General features: G+C 39.7%; 2 pseudogenes; one reads left to right on the top strand and one right to left on the bottom strand.

The window, feature by feature from the left end:
* Positions 1 to 11,421: 11,421 nt before the first annotated feature.
* On the bottom strand, positions 11,422 to 12,592 carry Adrm1-ps1 (ADRM1 26S proteasome ubiquitin receptor, pseudogene 1; annotated as a pseudogene).
* Positions 12,593 to 16,674: 4,082 nt separating this feature from the next.
* Positions 16,675 to 19,519, top strand: Rpl18a-ps6 (ribosomal protein L18A, pseudogene 6; annotated as a pseudogene).
* Positions 19,520 to 23,432: the final 3,913 nt, after the last annotated feature.

The raw sequence follows: 23,432 nt of genomic DNA, 5'->3' as shown, positions 1-23,432 counted from the left end.
GACTACATTTTGCCATGCTTTTATTAGTAGGGAGCCATTGTTTTCTACATTAAGCTATTAAAATTTATTTTAGAAGAAAACATTTAATAAAGGTTTTATGTAGTTGCTAGGCATCTAAGTTGGAAACCATAGGATTAGCATATGTATTTTAAAATGTAAATGTACCCCATTTCTTATTTAACTGTAATTATTCCAAATTTAGTGATTTTCTTGTGAATATATGCCTGTTGAATGCACATGTGTATGTATATAGTGAGTGCGTACACGTGTCTGCGTGTAGTTTCCAGACTGTGCACACATATGTGAAGACCAGAGGAGGATGTCCACTATTCTGCTCTTTAACAGTCTGTCTCATTTCTTGGAGAGCGAGTCTCTAAGTCCACTTGCAGTTAATTTGGTGGCCAGAAAGCTCTATCAGTCTCTGTCTCTATGCCAACATGTGGGTACAGCCAGCTTTTTTGTTCGTTTATTTGTTAAACTTGGTTACTAGGATCTGAACTGATGTCCTCATCCCATGCTTTCTAATCATTGAGCCATCTCTCCAAACCCCTAGCTGCTGACTCATGAGTACCGTGAGTTGACTAGCTACACTACAGCTTAACCAGCAGGTTTTAAGTACCCCTCCCCTGCACTGTTGGAAAAGGTCATTCTAATTTGGTTTATGGATCTATGCCTCCATCTAGATCATTGTAAACGATAAATGTCAAGAATTGGAGTAATTTACAAAACAGATCAGAAGATATCCATGTGGCAATGTGACTTGGCTGTAACCAAGGGGCTTACAAAGTTACTGTTCTGCCTAAGTGTAGTAAATACACTTGACTACTGCTTCCTGCCTTCTGGGATTAAACATTGTAATCTCTGAAGTACTCCTCGGGTATATCAATCCCTTACCCCACCATGTTTTCGTTGACTGGTACATTAGGTGGTAATTAGTATGTAGAGAAAATACGCATGTGTCTATTGTATGAACCCTTGCAACCTGTTCCTCCCTGCTGGTCTCTTGTTAGATTACACAAAGGAAAACATAAAATACATTGGATTTTCGATCCAAACCAGGCAGATTTGCAATATGGCACTGCAGTGCTAAGAAATTATTCTGTACCTAAAAGCTAATAGCCTGAAATGAAAAGGATCCGTCAGTGATTAGAATAAAATATGATATATGTTTTAGCAGATTTGAGTGCCACTCTGCTCACATGGATTCCAATCTGTAATGTTTTCCACTTGGCCTGTGTATTGAAAGAAATTAATAAAATGCTTAATAATTAGGTTAGTGTTTCAGAGGAAGCAGGCAAACTTAACTTATATTGGAGAGATAAAAAGAACCAGATAAGCACTTCCAGCTCTCACTGCTTGCTATGTGGTAAGAGCAGGACACCCTTCCCGGGCTATCATTTCCCTCCCTGGACATGAGACCTAATGTTCTACGGCACATTTATCATGCAACGGAATGATTTATATGCCTTCATATTAGAATTTGCTTGCTTCAAAGATGATACAGCAACTGAATGCAAAGCTAGGTGCTTGGGGTGGAGACAGACACAAACAGTAAACGTTTTAATATTTATTCTAATTATCACATGACTCAAAACAATGGACGGCAAAGACTAGAACTGAGTTAAAAGTGAGGAAAATAAAAGAATGCCTTAAAGTAATTTTATCTGAATTGCTTAGGCTACCCATAATTCTCGTTATAAATCAGTATTTTCTAATCTCTCTCTCTTGATGCAGTTCTGACAGTCACTGCGCTGAATAATAACTCTCCTGCTCATGTACAGAGGAGTGAAAAGGAATAAATAGACTTTCTAGATAATTGCGTCAGCCTTCCCCACCATTTCAGTAGTGTGCTAGCATTTCAAGTAATGCCCCTTTTGTCTCACAGAGAAAAATCATTTTGTGATTTATTCTACTGGATTAAAGGGTGCAGACACTCAGAGAGTTAAAACACGACTGACAGGTAATCAAGCATGAAGGATGCCAGAACAGTGTGTGAGCTGCTATTCCTCTGAAGCCCTTACATTTACTTTTTAAAGACTACTTTCTCATAAAACAATCGGAAGATAAAAAACACGCTTTCCATAAACTATAGATAATGGCTGCTTTATCTCTGTATTCTAGAATTAAAATTACTTAAGAAAAGTAAATTTAGGGCTTCAGAGGTTCTGTGGGAAGCTTTCTTTCTGACATTTCTGTTTCATCAGATAATCATTTGTCAAATGGCTTCTGGAATGAGCGACGTCTTTCAACGCCATTAGTTGTCACTGAAGGTGACAGCCTGGTTTTTGGGCAGAATTCTTACAATAACACAGAAAAGTAGCATCAAAATGAATCGCTAATGTTCTCCTTTGTATTGTTTAGGAAATGCATAGCGTCAAAGTTTATTGTACTTTTCAATTCTCTGCGTGCACAAAGTAAAAGATGGGCCTCAGTCAGTGCTAGAAATGGAATTTGAGTTCTCATTTCTTAGTGTAGCTCCTTTCTGGATAAAGTTAGTCGCTTTATCTGCCTGTTTTCAGTGGATGGCCTGTTTGATTAAATGAGAGGAAGACGAGGACTTTGTGAACTTTAAATTGGAAAGACAAAAAAAAATGAACAGAATTTTAATATCCCACATGGAGACTGGAATCTTTTAGTACATACTTCAAAATAAATGAGATATTTAAATATTTAATGGTTCCAGTAGACTATTCCAGCCAGCTCCACTCTCCCAAAAGCAAGATTTATCAACACTTTTCAATTGAGGACTTTGTATACAGAGAATAAGAAAATTGGCTTATCCAGTCTATTTTCTTGCATAAGAAAGTGAGATTATTTATCTCAAGAATTGTTGATTCAATGTTTGTCTCACACATATTCCTATACACTTATTTAAAAGCATAATCTCAAAAATAGTTTTAACAATAAGAACAAAGACCAAGTCATACCATCACCAGACATCTTCATCACCAGAAGAGTCACATTGATAACATCAACAATATGTTTCTTCGGCCTTAATCTGTTCTCTAAGTATAGCTTTCAAAAGAGATCAAAACTTGATTTTTGCAAGTTGAATAAATGCAAATAAATGATTCATGCAATCAATTAATGGGGTCATAATTAAGAAGATATAGCTGGTTAAAAATTTATAGGTAAGAGAAGTCTTTGTAGTCACGAGTAACAGGAGTCTTGGTGTAAGGTTAAGTTAATTAAAAAATGAATCAAGTTCATGAAGTATTTCTGGCTATGGATTTTGTCTAACGGAATAAGCTCTTGTATTAAGTCAGATCTCACTGTGATGGTGCTAGGACTGAAGAGAAAAAGGAGGAAGTCATTAGACCCTCAGGAACTGCTCTGTTAAAAATTGTGCTCTTTCCCCTAAAGGAAGAATGGGTATTTGTTTTTTTAAGTCATATATTATTCAATTTGGTAGGTTTACAACAAAAGATTGATGTAAATAAATGTATGGGCTCTGAGTATTACTGAGTTTGGTTGCAGATGTAAAAAGATTTAACAAAACTTTGTTTATCAGAATTCAACTAACTATACTTGAGACAATCAATGAGCAACCCTAATATTGGCACTATCTGTGATTTCTGAGCTGATTATGACTTAGGCTCAATGATGAAAGACAAGGCATCCTTATCGGATTTACGTAGACAAGTAGGTCTCTCTATGACACATAGACATAATCTGCTATAGTATGTGTCCCCTTATTAACTAGCTTCTGAAAGATTGGTTTTTGAAGAAAAGAAGATTGATTCTCTGTATTACATAATCTGACAGTTTCATTCTTAGCTATAAGCAGGCGTTTGTCAACTGCTGATAAGCAAGCAGGTTTTAGAAACAGTCTATGAAATTGATGTAAAGAATAAAAATTCTCAAATAGCATAGATGTTAGATCAGTAAAGAGCATATAAGAAATATACGTATTAAGCTAGCAAAAGGGAAAGAATTTAAACTACACTTTGTTTGTTTGTTTGTTTGTACACTCCAGATTTTGTTCCCTTCCGGTCTACCCCTGAGAGTTCCTCATCTCATACCTTTTATTTTACATCTGTAGAAAAACAGACGTATTCTGCTAGACACTTCCATGGTCTTAAAATTTAACAATAGTTTTGTTACATGACTTATTTTTAGTACAGTGAAATGTTCTGGCTAATATTTTGAGTATTGATATTGTGCTAAATTTTTTGACACTCCATTTAATTTTCGGCATGGGGAATTGTTATTCCTGTGATGTTATCTTTGTTTTTGTAGTGAGAATAAATAAGAATGTAGAAGCCCCTGGAAGCGAAATAAAGCAATAAAGAGAGAAAACCAGCTATTGTTCACAGATATAATATAAGGAGATTTACATATGGAACCTTTACTTTGATTTTTTTATGCCCAAATGCCTCATAGGCTGCACTTTGCATTCACATAAACTTGAGATGTGCTACATTGTAACTACCGGCTGAGACAATGAAGACAGCCACATCAATGCTACGTTAGTTTTGCACAACACTCTGAAAGTCCAGTACTTACCTTTCTTTATTTCCATCAATACCACTAACAACAATGACCACCTTCATCTTCTGCACTTTCAAACAGAGGCAACTAAGACACAGGAAAAGAAGACCATTATTTGGCCTAAATTAATACCACAATGTCTTCAGTTAAAGTCAGTTATCCCATTGGTGGTGGCAAGGTCATCCTGGGAGTGTCATTGCTCTGTTTTATTGGGGTAATGTCTTCTCTCTTTATTCTAAAAGTAGGTGCTATTAGTTTAGTCTGAAGGAAATGTCTTCATTTTGTTATTAAAACATGTATTTATTTAGTGTATGTGCAAGCTATGACATGGAAGTCAAAGTGCAGATATGGAAAGGACCACTTTTAGGAGTTAGGTCTCTCCATCCATTATACCTGCTTTAGAGATGAGTCTCTAGTCAGCAGGCTTGAGGGCAAATACCTTTACCTGATGAGCTGTCTTTTGGACCTTTAAAAAAGAATTCTTTACAAAATGATTAAACTTATTTCTTCATTAATTTTTTTTCACTTTGCATCCTGATCATATCTCTCCTCCATCCTCCCAGTCCCATCCTCTCACTCTACTTTTCTCATTCCCCTTCTCCTTTTCAGAGAAGGGGAGACATCCCCACTGGATACCAACCCACCATGGCACTTCAAGTTTCATCAGGACTAAGCACATCCTTCCCTACTGAGGACAGACAAGGCAGCCTAGCTAGGGGAGAGGGAGCCAAAGACAAGCAACATAGTCTGAGAGACCGCCCTTGACTCAACTGTTGGGGAAGCCACATGAAGACCAAGCTGCACATCTGCTACGGATGTGTGTGTGTGGGGGCGGGGGGGCCTAGGTCTGGTCCACACATGCTCTTTGGTTGATGATTCAATCTTTGTGAACCCCCATGGCTACAGGTTAGTTGACTCCATAGGTCTTCTTGTGGTGTTCATGACCCTTCCGACTCCCTCTTCTATAAGACTGCCTGAGGTCTGCCTAATGTTTTGCTGTAGATCTTTGCATTTGTGTCCCCGCTGAATGAAACCTCTCAGATGACATTTGTGCTAGGATCCTGGCTGCAAGCATAGTAGAGTATCCTTAATAGTGTCGGGGTTGGCTTTTTCCCATGGGGTGGCTTTTAAGTTGGGACAGTCATTGGTTGCTCAGTCCTTCAGTCCCTGTTCTATCTTTATCCCTGTACTTTTTATATTAAGAATAACCTTGGTTATGTCCCTAAAATACACTTTTTAGGTGTTATCATTCCTTCTAGGCTTTGCCCAGCAGTTACTTGGCAACAACCAGGTGGTCCTGGCTTACAATAAAAGGGGCTGTTTGTCCTCTCCTCACTCTCTTACTCTCTTATTCTCTCTGCCCTCTCCTCACCCTGAGTCCTTTTCTCCTCTCTCCCCATTCTCCATACCTCTCTCTCTCCATGTGTTCCTAATCCGGCCCCTTCTTTTCTCTTCTCCTACCACCCCCTCTGTCTGTGTCTCTCTGTCTCTATTCCCTCCCCAAATCCCCTTTCCATGCCCTGAATAAACTCTATTCTACACTATACCTGTTGTATGGCTGATACCTCATGGGATGCCTCACCATGGGCCTGCAGAGGCATCCCCTCCCACCTCACCATACCTGTATATATCAAACATATCCTTGGTTCTTCCTTCCTTCCTTCCTTCCTTCCTTCCTTCCTTCCTTCCTTTCTTTCTTTCTTTCTTTCTTTCTTTCTTTCTTTCTTTCTTTCTTACTTTCTTTCTAAGTAGAAACTTGCAGGTTCACATCTCCTGCTGTCACAAGAACTTTCCAGCCATCAGACCTCTCTCTCCTTGGCTAGTCCTATTGTCAAATCAGCAACAACTCAGGGCAATGGTTGTTGAGCTCCCAGCCACCCTAGAGTCCTTGAGGATGGAGGAATTCAGTCTTCATGACTGGCTTTTTTGCAGACCCTTCATTCTAGGACATTTTCCTTTGGGTGAGATGGCTTGGCTGTCATTTCTAGAGAATGAATTTGTCCTTGGGGCACAAAAGTGGACAAACTGATAGTTTCTACTCTCACCTAGAAGGGTATGTTTTTGAAGAAACTCCCAGGCTACTGAGCTACCTCAGGGTCTAAAAAACTTCCAAATTCACAAGTTAAATTTGGCCCCATTATCCACAGAGCAATGACTACATGGCTACTTAATGGCACTTTAAAAACAAACAAACAAAACAACAACAAAAAACTTTTTACAACTCACTCCTTATTCATTGCTCCCTTCTCTGCTCCTGGTTCCCCTTAATTCTGCCCCGCCCCTCACTCTCTCACTCCCTGCCCAGTATTCTCTTGTGCCAAGCTGCTGCTTGTGCCCCTGCCTGCTCTGCCCTGTCACCTGGTGCTCTGGGCCCTTCCCTGTCTCCACTCCCTCCCTCACTAGTACTGCTACCACTGCTCACTGCCAAACACCGTGCAGCCCAAACCTGATGCTTCCTGCATAGTAACAAAGGCTGCTTGAGGTGACCAGAGAGACCTCGTGTCCACCAGACAAAAGGTGTCCATTTGCTTCCTTATCTGTGCCTCTTTATCTGTTTTTCTCTGCTGATACATAGCCGCTTCTGCCATTCCAACATAAAATAACACGTGACTTTCCTCCAGGGGTATCTGCTGCTTCAGCACCATCATAACTAAGGGCAGTCCTAGGACCATCCTCCATGTTTGTTATGGGTAGTCCCCACTTTGCTGCCTTTAGGAGTACATCTTGATGTAAGGTCTCCAAAGACACTTTCCAATTAAAATAATGTTTTTGTTTTATCCAGCTTTGGTAAATAATGATTTTTAAACAATAAAAGGTAAAGATCACTGTCTTAAATATGAATTTAGCCTTGTTTTTGCTACTACTATTAAGTTACAATGTACTTTTTATTTGCTAGATACATTCAAAAGCAAACAAGCACAGGTTGTCTAACTCAGATACGTTTAATAGACACTGGCTCTCAACCTTGTCTGAAATCTGCTGTTAAGTGTTTAAGCTTATTATGCTAGACAGAGACTCCCAAATCCTGCCAGTTTACCACCCAAGGTCTCTGAGAAGATATGGGCATAGTGACAAGATTCTTCCTGGATTATGGCGTGATAACCACTGAGAAACACTGCTCCATTGCCTTGCCTGCTGCCACGGCTTGGCCTATGCTGTGGGCAAACAGAGGATACAGAGAGTTAAATGTCTCAGATTGCCTAAGTCAAGGTGAGTCATTCCTCCCAAGTTCTTACTCCACAGGAAAAAAAAGCCTCTCATCTCCTGGGCCTGAGGGCCAGACTAACTCTACCCAAGTTACAATGGAGACCACAGGGACTGTTTAGACAGCAGACTATAAACCAACCTCTGTCATATTAATTAATATATGATTCCTAGATGATAATATATTCTTCCTGGACTTCTGACTATATTGACAGCTAAGCTACCTGATAACTTGACAGACCTAGCTCCTTACCTCAAGGTAATCTGCCACCTTATTTTCTCATTAGTCAATTTGCTAACTAGTTAAGACTACCAGATCACTCAGCAAAAAGGCAGACAGGATTGCCTTACTCACAGGCTTCACGATAAAGGACACACAAGTTCAAGGTTAAACTTTCACAGAGGTAACCTTCTAATTCCTTATATAAAATCATTTTCCAGTGACTAAATTCTTCATATTTCCTTCCCTGGTTATGCCACTCTCCTATCATTAATCACATTCCACTATACAATCCAGCTTTTATAATCACAAGTTCAAATTTTAAGTTTCCTTTGATTGTCTTTTAACTATAAATTTAAGGTGTTTCTCATATTAAACCTATGTGATCAACTATCATATTTACAAGGTCAAGTTTCCTTTAATTATCTTTGAAATGTAAACTTAAAAATGTTTCTAATTTTACTATCTCTCTCTCTCTCTCTCTCTCTCTCTCTCTATATATATATATATATATATATATATATATATATATATATATATATATATATATCCCTTCTTGCTTCTTCTGCTTCACAAAACGTTTTTGTGTTCCCTAAGCTCATCTTAAAGAATGTTCATGCTGTTAACCATTTTATCTCTTTTATAAACTTATAAGGTCCAGGAAGCAAACTGATATCTACCTCTCGTGGACCAAACGGTCTCCATCTGGATAAGTATACCTGCCAATTGACAGCCTAAGTTCCTACCTGCTACATCGTTAAGAGGATGGTGTTTCTCTCCTGTTTTCTGTTCTGACATTGGGACTTCTCTCACCCCAACCACCAAGACCTAAGGGCTTTAAATGTATTTTCAAATGTACACCTAAAATTGTTTTCTTCCAAATGTACTTAAATTTATTCTCTACCTGAAATGTGTGTGTGTGTGTGTGTGTGTGTGTGTGTGTGTGTGTGTGTGTGTGTGTGTATTTCAGCATTTTCTCAAGTCCAGGCATTTACTCAAAATCCACATCCAGGACAGCTCTAGAGAAGAAACACATAGATGCTCCAATCTGCTCTCACAAGACACCAACACTTCTACTGGACCTGTCCCTTCCTACTCACAGATGTTTCCATAGACCCTGGACAGCAAGGAGACAGACAGCTCTCTGAAGACTGGATCCCCATCCCTATCCTCATTTCCTTAGGTGTCCCAGAGACAAGTCACCACTACCACCCCAAAATCAGCAAGAAGTTACTAAAGATCTTGAAGACCCTATCCCTGCTTCACCAATGCCTCTTTCTAATTTTTCCATTTTAAAAATTAAACCAAAATGGAGGAATGTTAGCATTCCTTTTAGGCTTGTCTCAGCAGTTACTGGCAACAGCTTACAATTGCCCTCTTCTTGCACTCTTCCTCTCTTGCCTTCTCTGCCCTCTCCTTTCCCTGACCCCTTCTCCCTCTCTGTCTCTATCTCTGTCTCTGTCCCTCTCTATCTCTGTCTGTCTGCCTCTCTCTCTCTCTCTCTCTCTCTCTCTCTCTCCCCCTCGTGTGTGTGTGTGTGTGTGTGTGTGTGTGTGTGTCTACTCACTTCCTAACTCCCCTTCCCATGCTCTAAATAAACTCTATTCTACATTATACCCATTGTATGATGGCTGGTACCTCAGAGGAAGGCATGCTTCAGCATAGGCCCTCAGAAGCACCCTATCCCTCCTCACTCTGCCTGGCTCTATCAAACATATCTTTTGCTCTTTCTTTTTTTTTATAAAACACAAAAATAGGTAAGCTAACCTATCAGGATAATCAATCATTCTTGTGGGAGCCATAGCCATTAGACATGATTTGTCCAGACTTACTTATATCACTGCCTTGTTTCTGAGAGGAAAAAAGTATGAACGTTACTCTCAGAGCCTCAAAAGATGAGGCCGGATTTTCCAATCAAAAGTCTTAAATAAAATGGCAGGAGAATTATTAAAAGTAGGACATTCCTGAGAAGAAGCAATGTAAGCCTGACTCAGCCCGTTACACAGGAAAGACTGAAATATCCAAAGCTCATCTGTCTTGTGATGAAATTTATGTTCTTCAAGTTATTTTCACTCCATGTAATTACTCTATATGATAATTATATTAACATACCAGAATAAGATAAACTGTTTTTCCCTTGATGCCGGAAGGAGAATCAACCTCATGATTTGTGATAAACCACAATGTCTCCAATGTCAGTGAGAGTCATTGTTCTGCATTAAACATCATGGGAGCCATGTCTGCCTTCTTTGTTCTAATACTAGGTAATTATGTACCAATACCTGCCTGTGCTTGGCTTTTCTGGACATTCAGCAGAAATGGAACCATGTAACATTTGGCCTTTTCTAAGTGGATTCATTTATAGCATGAAAATGTCATCATTTACTCTCATCATGGCTTGTATTACTGAAACAGGCCTTTCTCTTGCTGAAAGATATTTAACGCTGTAGATAGGTTTTGTTTATCACTCAGCTGATGGGGGCTTCTATTACTTTTCACTTCTTGGTGCTCATGCACACGTTTTTTGTGTGCACACATATTTTCACTTCTCTCAGCTCTATACTTAAAAGTGTGCAACTTGATGGTCATGTTCATGTTTTACTTTCTGCAGACCCCCAACCTGCTCTGCAATATAACTGTTGTACAACCACAGTGATGTATGTTGACTGGGATTCTTCCATCCCATCATCAAGACTTGCTGTTATCTGCCCTTTCTTAAAACCCGAAGCTGTCATTCTGGAGGCTATCAAGTTAGACTGGATCAGTGTTGAAGTTCATTTGCCTTGAGGCTAATGATGCTAAACATATTCTCAAGTGTTCTTGAGGTACTCGTCTGTCTTCTTGCAAACACATCTATTATGATATCTTCCTACCATACTTAAATTGGACTGTCTTTTTTTAAACCACATCTTAAAAGGTCTTTCTATATGCTAAATATAAGATTCAAGTTAGTGATATGGCTTACAATTGTTGTAATAAAGAGTCTGACTTCAGGGTTTTTTGTATGTTTGTCTTGTCTTCAAGTATAAGAAAGGACTTCATTAGTGATGTGTGTCAAGAAAGGTGTGTAATAAATCACAATTGCCACTACAGAATTGTAGAGAGCGGCGTGGTAAAAGAAAGATGGCGCCGACATCCAGTCCTGTCTGTGTAAACAACTTATCGCACATGCGCAGGCTTGTCCCCATGTCAGGGCAGCTGTAGGATAATGAGGTGATCCGGCGCCCTCCTGTGGTACACAGCAGTACTGCGCATGAGCGGGTTTTGCACCTGGCATCAGCCTGGCCGGGGCGGTACTATGCTAATGAGGCGATTCATGCTCCGCCAATCCCTGAAGGACAATTAGCATAGCTTCAGCCTGCTGTGTATATAAGGCAATCGCTTTTGCCTCTCGAGGTCCCCATATCAGCAAAGAGGTGGTCCTGGCAATAAAGGCTGTTGAGAAGAATCTGACCGTGTTGTGTCTTCCTTGCCGGCTGAGGCGGGCACGACACAGAATCATACAACTATGAATTCCAACTTGAAGGACAGTGAATAATTTTATCTAAATTCCTATCTTCTTCTCTTTGTCTTTCTTCTCTTTGGTTTAGCTTTTTTTTTGGGTCTGATTTGGTATTGTTCTGCATGACTTTGGTCCACATCATCTTTGTTGGTGGTCTCTACATCCTCTGCTGGAAGGCGGAAGTGGCACATTAGAGGGCTGAGCTATCCTGAGGCCTAGGCCGCTCTGAACGTGTACAAGACCTGGTAGAAACTGGGGTGAGGTCAATGTGTTCTTGAGCTCATCTGTATTCTAAGGTGGAGAATTTCCAGAGGGCAGGTAGGACAACAGGTGCTCCTGAACATCTGCATTGGCACGGATGGGACCAACGATCTCTGGTGTCAGCATGGTGGCTCCCTCCTGGTCCTGCTGGTGCATTCATAGTGGACAGAGTGCTCTGAGGCCACGAACTGGGTGCAGGACTTGGGGGGCTGCCTAAGAAGCTGCTGGGGCAGAAGATGCTGGGGCGGCACAAGCAGAAGTGGTGTTGGAGAATGGGGTGATGGTGATGGCTCCAGGAGCTGGATGAAGAACTTCTTGCCAGAGGTCCCATGCTTCCCAGCAAGTTGGCCAGGCCTGACCCAGTGAGGGCCCCATGTCCATAGAGTCCTCTGAGGTAGGTTGGTCCTATAGGCTGCATGACTCATGTTCCCCAACAGGCTCTGCAGGTCACCCTCAATGCCCAGTGCTGAAAGCTTGGACCACCACTCCCGCTTGCTCCCAGTGCCTCAGGCATGGAGGTATTTTGTTCAGACACTGGTTGATTTTCCAGCATTGGACTCCATCTTGGTTAATTTTGGGCTCCTGCATTAAAAAAAAAAAAAAAAAGAGCTGCTTGGACTCCACCTTAAACTTGAGCACGTAGCCCCTCCCACTGGGGCACTGAGGCGCCAGCTTGAACACACAGTCATTGGGAAAGATAATCAAGTTATCCTCCACGGTGCCCGAGGTCCTGTCTTCCCAACAGAAGTGAAGGGGGTCATTCGTCTGCTAGATGTATATGAGCCCCCTTGGGTTTACCTGCGGTGGCCCTAGTTCCTTTTAATGACATTTGTCCTCCACAGAACACCATTGAATATGGGGTAGAGGATCCCCTAGCCAGGCACCAGGCTTGGGAATAGGGAGTTTGAAGTCATCCTCCTGGCTGTGCTCATACTCTCCTAAGCCGGGGTTCCTTCCGGGCTTGCTCCTCCTTCCTGACATATGCCAGGCCTCACCGGCCTGACTCCAGTTTTAAACTTTGATTCCTAATAGGTTGTAAGCCCCATTCTGATGTTTTCTTCTTCTGATTCTCTGACGACATTTGGTACTGCAGCGAAGTGCACAGGTCATTGCATGATGGGTTACATTCTATAATTTCGTGGTACTTAGAATCCAAAATCTAGACACTTGATTCAGTGGGGATGTGGGAAGGTCTGTAAACTAATCCACTAAAGGATTCTGAAATCACATACAAAAGAATAAATTTTGTCTGATTCTTCATGCTATGGACAAACTTACAAAAGGACCAGGAATCTAAATATGTTAGCTAAAACTATAAAACTGTTTAAAAAAACATAGAGATAAATGTCTGTGACTCTTAATTCATATTTTAAATGAAACCAAAATCACAAACAACAAAAAAATCAATGATAGTTCAGATTTAATAAAAAGTTAAAATTTATACTTCAAATGGTGTCAGTAAGAAATTGGGAAGAAAACTCAAGAAAATATATTTACAAATCATGTGCATAACAAAGAATTTATATCTAGATTATATAAAGACAGTGACAGTGACAAACAGACAACACAATTAAAAGTAGATAAAAAGCCCCATGAAGTGGCTCATGCTTTTAATTTCAGCTGTAGGGAGGTTATAGCAATCCCATGCACTGAGTGAGTTCCAGGTCAGTCAGGGATATACATAATGGAAGTCTGCTTCAACACATAAATTGTAAAAAAAATTAATAAAAATGTAGATAAGAGATTTGAATAAACACAAGTGTATCTGATTCCTTTATCCTTTAGAGAATTAACAAGGTACTTTCAATCAATGTTAATAATGTCAGTCTTTTTTATATTTAAACATTTTTCCATGCACTACGCTGTGAGCATTTTCTTTCCCACAAATCCTTCCAGACTCTTCCCAGCTTATTACCCACCCAACTTCATATTCTGTCTCTCACAACAAAAACAAAAATGAAACAAAAATGAAAAGCAAGACAAAAATCCAATAAAACGAAACAAAAATACTCAAACAAAATCATGCAATGCCCCTCCCCCAAAACACAAAACAAACCCCAAATAAAGTATGGAGTCTGTTTTGTGTTGTACAACTCCTTCTGCACATGGGGCTTGCCCTGGAGTATGGCTGATAAACCCACTTACATTCATTTGAAGAAAATGGATTTTTCCATTCCCATCAGGCATCAATTGCAAATATCTTTTTGGTTGGGGTGAGACTGCAGCGCCACCCCTTCCCTTCTCAGTGCTGGGACTTGGTCTAGTTTGAACCCATGCAGATCCTATGGTGCTGCCACAGTGACTGTGAATTTATATGTGTATCAGCTGTTGTGTCTGGAAGACATTTCTAAGTCATCCACCACATCCATCCATCTTATAGTCTTGCTGCCTCCTCTTCCACATAGATGCCTGAGGTCTTAAGGTCAGAAATTTGATAAAGACACGCCATTGGGACTGGGTGCTCCAAATTCTATTTTGTGGTTTAATTGTGGGTCTCTATGTTAATTACCATCCACTTAAAGAGCAAGCTTCTCTGAAGAGGGTTGATGTAACAATATGTCTTTAGGAGTCATTTTATGAATAGGTTGAAAAGTTGCACGTTGTTGAGGTGTCTGGAATATCAGGAATATGTGTGTGACTTCATGAGTCGATATGTAGACCATCCACGATGTAGAGACACAACACAGAAGGAAATACAATGACACAGCATCCCCAAGTAGGGAGCGTTACTGGGTTCTGGGATACCTTGTTTCATTTTCTCTGAGATCCAAGGTTGCTATCATCTTTATGTTCAATGAAATGGTTATGTATACAAAATTCCACTTTTATTGCCACTTAAGTAGAATGCAGCTCTTCAACCTGTTCATCTTTCAGGTCTACCCTAAAGCAATGACTTGACTGATCCTGGGACAATAATAAAGATAACAGAGGTGGGCAACATATAGACTGTGGAAAAGTAGGGATGTACAATGCAAACAAATGCCTTCCAAGATGTTTCTGTATTTCCCTTTGGATGCAACAGAAGTAGAATTCTTGAAACATAAGTCTTCTCAAAATAAATGTTCATATTTCTATAAAAATAGAGACACTTTGTTGCTAGAACCCAATATTAATGAACAGATAAATAAAGTGGAGAACAATAACTAATTGTGGTATTTTTCAGCCATAGAATCTTTGAAATTGTTGCATATGTCACATCCAACTTGAGGCTGAGAAGTATTCCATGTGAAGTAAAGGAGAGCTGAGAAGACAAGGTATGCACAAGGTACGTTACTGAACATTTATAGTGGAAACATCAGAGACACAGAGTTGCTCACAGGACATCAGGCGGAAAAGAGAATAGGGGCAGATTGTCCTAGAGTTTCTCTTCAGGATGGTGGAATTCTAGATAGACAATAGTTATGGTGGTTAATAGTTAGTGACAACTGTCAGCTTGACAGAATCTAGAGTCCTTTGGGAAACTGACCTCTGGGAATGCTGTGGGAGATTATCTTGATTGTAATAATTGATATGGGAAGTTCAGTCTTGGGACCATTCCCTGTGCAGCATATTGGGAACTGTATAAGAAGGGGTGGTGTGTGGAGCACTAGCCTTGCATTAATCCCTCTCTGATTCCTGATTGTGTATGCAATCTGCTCAGCCCCCTTAATCTCCTGCTGCCTCAACCTCTCTGCCTTCTCTTTTCTTTTCTTTCTTTTCTTCTTAACTCTTCTTTTCTTCTCCTTTTTTTAGTATTTGAGACATATTTATGCTTAGCTGTTTTATTTTGAAATTAATATTTACCAGACTTCCCATATTTTTAAAAATGAAAACACAACTAATATTCTTACGAGTATTTTAATAGCTCTTGAGTTGATAATATAAGATGCTTACTCCTTATGAATTAGAAAATGTCATGTAAACACAATTCTCACTTGAAGGTTTTTCTAATGAGCAACTCCCTAGGTAACTCTTAAAATATTTTAGGAGATCAGTTCTCTGTCATTAGAAGAATATTATGTGGGATTTTTCCACGATGAAAGGCATACTTCAATATTCCCCAGAAGGATTGCAGTCATTCATATTTTTGTGAAATAAAGAGAAATATCCATGAAAATATGCTTGACACCTAGATTGTATGGCCATCTAGCAATGGCACGGAAACATCCTTCCATAAAAAATACAGAACAATAAGTATTTTATTAGTTATTTTACTTTCATAAAAGGTCCTCCACAACAATGTACTTGTACATCAATTTTTGAAATCACTGTTTTTCCAAATAGGTCTTTTGGAGCTAAAAGTAAAGAGATCCATGGGTCATTCCATGTGCTCTCAACGTGTATGACTTAGAGCAGAGTTTTACAACTGACTCTAAAGCCCTTGAGAAGTGGGCTTTCCAGTGGAAACTCTGAGAGGCCGCTCACTGTAGGGACACTGACAGGTACCATTATGATAAATGGGTCTGTGGGAGACAGGGTATAGGGTCACAGGTAATTAATGGCAGAAGAAAAATAAAATACAGGCAGCCATCCCACTGAGAGCATGATGCAATGGGAGAAATCTCTCATAAAACACAAATGTACGCTTAGCAAAGAACAGCGAGCAAAGACTTGTAAAATAAATCAAAATCTGGGGCTTTAACTTTAAACGATCACTGCGCATTGCCTTGTAATTAGGGAGTTTTTAGAAAAACACCATAAAATTGATCCTTAGCTACACAAAATTACTCTGTATAGTAGACTCTGAAGGCAATGAAATATGAACTCAAGCACTCAAGCCAGCTAATGACATCCAGGGTTTTCTAGTTGGAAAAATCAGCTGTAAGCGTTTCTAGAATATGGCTCCTCGTTGTGCAAATGGAATGGAACACACATGATTAGAACAAAGATTCACAGTGACACGTCATAACTTTCTCAACATGATAAGGTTTGGCCACACACACAGAGAAGTTGGGGTGGGGGAGGGGTGGGGAGAGAGACAAGGGAGAGATTCGTATACTACCTTTATAGATTCAGAATGTCTGCAGAATTTTAGATCATGGGTTTCTGTTTCGCTTTGCTTTGCTTGATCTTTGAATATCACACTAACTCCAGTTATGACTTCCACTATGTTGCTGAAAGTCTTTTTATTTTCCTCTGCAGACTGGACTTCAACTATTCTAAGAATATTCAGCATTTGTGAGCCCATGTTTTTCTTTTGTAGAATAAATGTGTCCTGCACGTCTTTTTTAAAAGCAGACTGCCAAAGGGCTGACACAGTTGTGAGGGTATAGGGTGGGGTAGCAAAAAAGGGGAAAATGATTATGACAGATTATTGATCTAAAACTTTAAAGAGATTGGCATCAATCCTGTCCTGCTTCATGGCCTTGGGGTGGCAAGGAATTAATCCTGTATGTTAGATGTGGTGTCTGAATCCCCAAGAATTTCAGTGCCTGACTGTGTTCTCATAATCAAGTCACTGGAGAGAGCCATGATAGATATCACTCACCTACTGATGTGCTAAAGGTTTTCGAGTTTAACACACAGCCCCTGTAATCCTGAAAATGAATAAAAGTCTTACTCAAATAAAAGACATTCCCAACTGCTTTTAAAGGACAGGTTTGGGATGGATGACTGAGATGAATTTTCTTTCGTGGGGAACACCTATGTAGACTTTGCCATCGTTTCCCAAATAACATTAAATATAAGATCAACTTCATTATTTTCTCATTACTTATTTGAAGATAACATTAACTTAATAAGGTTATGCATACCCTCTTCTCTCAGCCAAACTTTTTAAAAATGTCCAGTATATTTTTACAATGACTTTTCTTGCTGTTTGACCCCGGCAAGGTTTTGCTTTGAAAATGATTCTGAATCAGTGTCTCTATGGTGAGAAAAGAAAGTAAAGGGAATAAATAATGAACATTTATTCTCAAAAGCACTTCTCTAACTTTCACAGGAATATATTTCAATTGTTGACTAAGCAACAGTTATCTGCTTCCAATTTCCAGGTTAGTGAGTTTATAATTTTATAGTTGGGTTGTAATAATAATTGAAATTTTCATACTTTTGTCTTAAAGATAAAGTGGAAGTCTGATGGTCTGGTACTTTTATGATCTGGTTTAATTATATTTCTGATATCGTGCAGAAAGTAAGGGAGATCCATTACTATAAAAAAGTTGAATCCATTAATTTAGGGATATGAGCAAATATAAGTAAACTATAACCCTTGGATATCTTTGGTTGCCTTCCCTGATGTTTTGACTGTCATATTAAGTAAGGGATATAGAAGACAAAGCTGGCTACACAGAACACATGCTCTAAACTAGCAGACATAGTGAGTTCAAATGTTACACACATAGCGAAAGAACAAACTAGAAAGAGATGCTATAGGTAGACAAGCTTAGTATTTCCCACAGAGAAGAAAATTACTTCCCATGGAAAAAATTTAACAAAATTTTTTTTGCCTGAATTTTTCTATGGCCACCATGGTTAAAATGCTGTCCATATTCCCATATAAGCAATTTCCAATAAAAAGATATTATTTAGCATCTCTATCTCCAGGTTTTGATTTCTTTATACCAGTTTACTTTCATTAAACTATTCATTCATAAAATTGGGCCCCAAGCATGTGATAATTGAAATAGAAAGTATTTATTAAAATTCCCTTTTGCATTTTTATTGCAAACAAAATCTAAAATAATATTTTCGATTTAGTATTTATGCTTTAATTGTTAGCTAAGGTTTCAGATTTTTCTAACTTTGTCAAACCCATTGTTTATTTTAAAATTAATGAAACTAATAACTTAAAAATATTAAATTGTTTCTTATTTACTCTTTGATCTGTGAGTGGCGGTGCATGCACTGCCATGAATGTGTCCGGCACACTTTGGGAGTACAAGGTTGTGGGGTGCTGCTTGCCAACCCCAAAATACCACACACTGCCACTGTACCCAATGCAAATCTTTGTACCCAACCATGTGGTGGCCAAGTCCTGCTTCTGGTACTTTGAGTCGCAACTGAAGAAGATGAAGAAGTCATCCAGGGAGATTGTGTACTATGGGCAGGTGTTTGAGAAGTCACCCCTGCACGTGAAGAATTTTGGCATCTGGCTGCGATATGACTCCCTCAGTAGCACTCACAGCGTGTACCGAGAATACCCAACCTGACCACCGCTGGCGCGGTCACAGAGTGCTACCACGACATGGATGCCGGACACTGTGCCGGTGCGCACTCCATCCAGATCATGAAGGTGGAAGAGACTGCAACCGGCGAGTGCCGCTGGCCAGCTGTCAAGCAGTTCCACGTCTCCAAGATCAAATTCCCATTGCCCCACCGCGTGGGCGCCAGCACAAACCATGCTTCACCACCAAGAGGCCCAACACCTCCTTCTAGACACAGAGACCCACTGAATAAAAGCTTCAGAGTGCCAAAAAAAAAAAAAAAGATTATTCTGACTGTTTAAATAAGAAACATGTGACAGCACGTATTCACTTTTTACCTGCGGTGGATACACTTTAAATGGGGAGTATAGAACTAGTCATCTAAATCTATTTTTATGATTTTATGTAAGAAACTATGTTGCTTGTTTTTGTGTTGTTATTCCTTAAACAGCAAACAAGAGCCACTAAAGGACACATAGTTGGCAGGGAAGGCTTGGTGGTGGCATATCTGGATCTGCTGTGGTTAAGTGGACAGAGAAGCAGCTTGGACTGAATGAGGCATGGCTATAAAGCCCATGGCTCCACTTCGTGTGACCCATTTCCTTCAGTTAGGCCCCACTCAAAGGCTCAACTACCTCTGGAACAATGGAGTTCCACACGTTGTCACAAAAGATCATGGCCTGGGGGAGTATTCCACATTTAAAATTACAACAAATTTGCAGGAATAATAAAATGTATTTTCTTTTTTTTTGGAGCTGGGGACTGAACCCAGGGCCTTGCACTTGCTAGGCAAGCACTCTACCACTGAGCTAAATCCCCAACCCAAAATGTATTTTCTTAAACTTCAAGTTAGAGCAAAATTTTAGACCTCCTATTTCAGATTATTTTCAGAAAGGCATAACTCAGCAACCTGAGCTAATTGTCTACATATTTAAAATGAAATCAAAAACCTAATTATATTGCTTAAGGATTTTAAGATTAAAATGATTAATTATGCATATGTTTGCGCTTGTGTTATCGTATGCTATGTGCAGGTATCCATGGGTTCCAACAGAGGACTCGGATCTAGAACTGGAGTTATGGACGGTTGTGAGTCTCCTGGTATAGGTGTTGGAAACAGGACTCTGGAGTTCTGTAAGAGCACGCTCTTCACAGAGAAGGCATTTCTCCACCCCGCTTCCACTTTTGATTCTTTAGGCTTTTTTAAACTTGCAAATGTCTGAGTAACAAAACAAAGGAAGAGCAAGTTGGAAAATATGTAGATAAGCTTATTATAAGGATATTAACACCATTCTCACTTTTTTCAGGTTTATACATTCATTCTATGCCTTTTGCTGTGTCCACACCAATTAATACAGATGAAAGATTCAGAATTAGAATTTTAAAGTGGCCACAGTTTCTTGGCTTCAGATTTACTTCTAAATCCCAGTTAGGATTTGGAAGATGAGCCAAGTCTCTGAGCGGACAGATGTAGCATGGGCTTGACTATTAGCGTATCACACCAGAGTGGCAGCTTATGTTAGAATGGCTGTTCCTGGAAATGGTAGTCTTGCCTTGAAGGAGTTTGGGAAACATGGAAACTTAAAGTAAAGGGATTCCAAGTAAAACTTTTAACTCACTGCATGGACAGGTTTTGGCTTTACTTCCGGGACTCATGGTCCTCACATTTGCTCTTCAGCTCTGTGGCCTCTTAATCTTATTTAGAGGACGTAATTTAAACCTTATGTGTTTCAAGGAATCTCCTTGGCAGTCAGATTATAACTAATGGATTTATATTCCATATCTCGGCAATAGAACTCTTCATTGCTCAAGCAGAGAAAAATTGGTTTTTAAATGTTATTCATAATTTACTTTCTTATTGAACTGACTAACATTTTATACATTACAACCAAATTGCTAATTATGCTTTAAAGATTACTCTCAACGTGAGTGATGACTGTATTTTCTTTACCCTGTACTGTATTTTCCTTATGCTGTGGTGTTTGAGAGAGGTCCACATATCGGCTGCCATTATAGTTATTTCAAGTTGACTATTCAATGTAACTCGTTCACAAGCCTGACAAAGGGCGCTGGTCAATGGTCAAGACATTGGTTGTGTAGTCCACCTGAGGCTGCACATCGGATAAACAGTTCTCTGCACCCAAATCCCGTGGGAGGGAGAGCTAAACCTTCAGAGAGGCAGACACACCTGGGAAACCAGAAGAGTCTACACTCGGCCCACATCTCTGACTCCAGAGGAAAACACCAAAAGCCATCTGGGACCTTGGTGCACGGAAGCTCCCGGAAAGGGCGGCGCAGATCATCCCGGTTGCTGCCACCGCGGAGAGCTCATAAGCAACACCCCACGAGCAAACTTGAGCCTCGGGACCGCAGGTAAGACCAACTTTTCTGCTGCAAGCGACCTGCCTGGTGACCTCAAAACACAGGCCCACAGGAACAGCTGAAGACCTGTAGATAGGAAAAACTACACGCCCGAAAGCAGAACACTCTGTCCCCATAACTGGCTGAAAGAAAACAGGTAAACAGGTCTACAGCACTCCTGACACACAGGCTTATAGGACAGTCTAGCCACTGTCAGAAATAGCAGAACAAAGTAACACTAGAGATAGTCTGATGGCAAAAGGCAAGCGCAGGAACCCAAGCAACAGAAACCAAGACTACATGGCATCATCGGAGCCCAGTTCTCCCACCAAAGCAAACACGGAATATCCAAACACACCAGAAAAGCAAGATCTAGTTTCAAAATCATATTTGATCATGATGCTGGAGGACTTCAAGAAAGACATGAGGCTGCACATCATGGCCTCTCTCAGTGGAGGCTTGTGGGACTGCAGCAATAGTGCAGAGCAACGTCTTATTTGGTAGCTCACTGTTTGAATGAGGATGGCCCCGCAGTGTAAAAGCTACACCTCTTTTATGACCCAAAACTAGGAAGTTATCTAATTTTACTTCTTCGACGTATAACTGGTGAAAATAATTTAAACTTCACACAGATTCAAGAGGAAAACATTATCTCTGAGAAAAATTGTTGCCAAGTAGATGACATTTAAAAACTTCCACATATATTCATTAATCCACTGGTTACGTATAAATTGACTCTAAATTTACTTCTCTTTCCATTTGCCAAATTACTGCATTGTCATATGGGATATTTTCCTTTTAACTAAAGTTCAAGTAAACATATTATTGACTGTTATTCAACGTACACCAGTGTATACTGTAACTCACATACTGTAACTTTTAATTCTGATATTGTGGTAAATTGATATTTGCAATGTCAGATTGAAAATTCAGTTTGATTTACTTATACTTCATTTTTATTTAGGAACAGTTTTTTTATGTGATTATTTGTAATGAATATTTTTTATTACCGAAAACAAGGCATTCTTTAATTTTCAATAGACCATTTAATGACTATCACATAAATTTCAGAAAATATAATTAATAGCAAAAAATGACCAGGACAAGTGTTGGACAGCAGGTTCATCACGTCACTCAAGCTACATCAGGAGTGGGACAATTTCAACATCCATGTTCTGATCGGTGAAGAGCACGATATTATAATCTGTACATCATCTCTAAGACTTGAAGAGTTTGTTCAGGAAGAGAGTACTTTCCACCACCTTCAAACCTCTCAGGAGCAGATTCTGGCATTGTCGTTGAGCTGCAAGGTATCCTAGTTGTGGAATACACAACCCTAATAGATGACTGGCAGAGGGTTAGTGCCTCTTTGCCTTGACTGTTCTCATCCTCTCTGAGCATTCCTCTCACCTGACCAAGTTACTTCCATTAGTAAAGTCCTTTGGAAAGAGGACTTTATTTTGGGTTAATAGATTCAATTGTAGTTGTAAGAAATAATTCAGCTGACCTGCCTCATCTTTGTCCAAAGTTAACATTTTATAATATGTCGGCACAACCTAGAAAATGACAAATAACATGACAAAAAGCTTATTTCTATTTCAGCAGTTGTGTATTACATGTTTTGCGTTTGTGTGTATGCTATGTGTATGTTTGTTTGAGTTTATGTGTGTGCGTATATGTGTGTGTAATTCACCAAATGTATAGGTTAACAGATATAGTTAAGATACAGCAAAGTTTTGCTCCTAGAGGAGTTTCTGCTTCTGTCTGTTGATGGCCACTTCTCCACTGACCCTATTAATTTAACATCAGATTTCCCACAAATATGTTATATGGTCTACGTACACAATAAACACACTATAACTAAAATACAGGGTGTGGTAGTTCCAGTGAGATTTCGTTCATAGTCTTAGGCATTTGAACACTTGGTTCCGGTTGGTGGCAGTGTTTGAGCAATTGAGGAGTTGTGGTCTTGCTGAAAGAATAATTACAACAGTTTAAACACTCTTATCATTGCCAGATAACTTTCCCTGCTGTGCCTGCCTTTTATGATGAGTCTCAAACAAGGCTTGGTGGCTTGTACCTCTAATCCCAGCCCTGGGGAAATAGAGACATGGGGATTTCTGAGTTTGAAGCCATCCTGGTCTACAGAGAGGGAGTTCCAGGACAGCCAGGGATACACAGAGAAATGCTCTCTCAAGGGACAAAAATGACTTGACACCTCAGCTCCCAACTCCAGCTGTCATGTCTGCTGTCAGCTGCCATGCTGTCC

The sequence above is a fragment of the Rattus norvegicus genome, chromosome 2 (genome assembly GCF_036323735.1).
Source record: "Rattus norvegicus strain BN/NHsdMcwi chromosome 2, GRCr8, whole genome shotgun sequence".
In the NCBI taxonomy this organism is placed as follows: domain Eukaryota; kingdom Metazoa; phylum Chordata; class Mammalia; order Rodentia; family Muridae; genus Rattus; species Rattus norvegicus.
The sequence above is the reverse complement of the archived record's forward strand: the minus strand, read 5'-3'. Positions and strand labels throughout refer to the sequence as shown.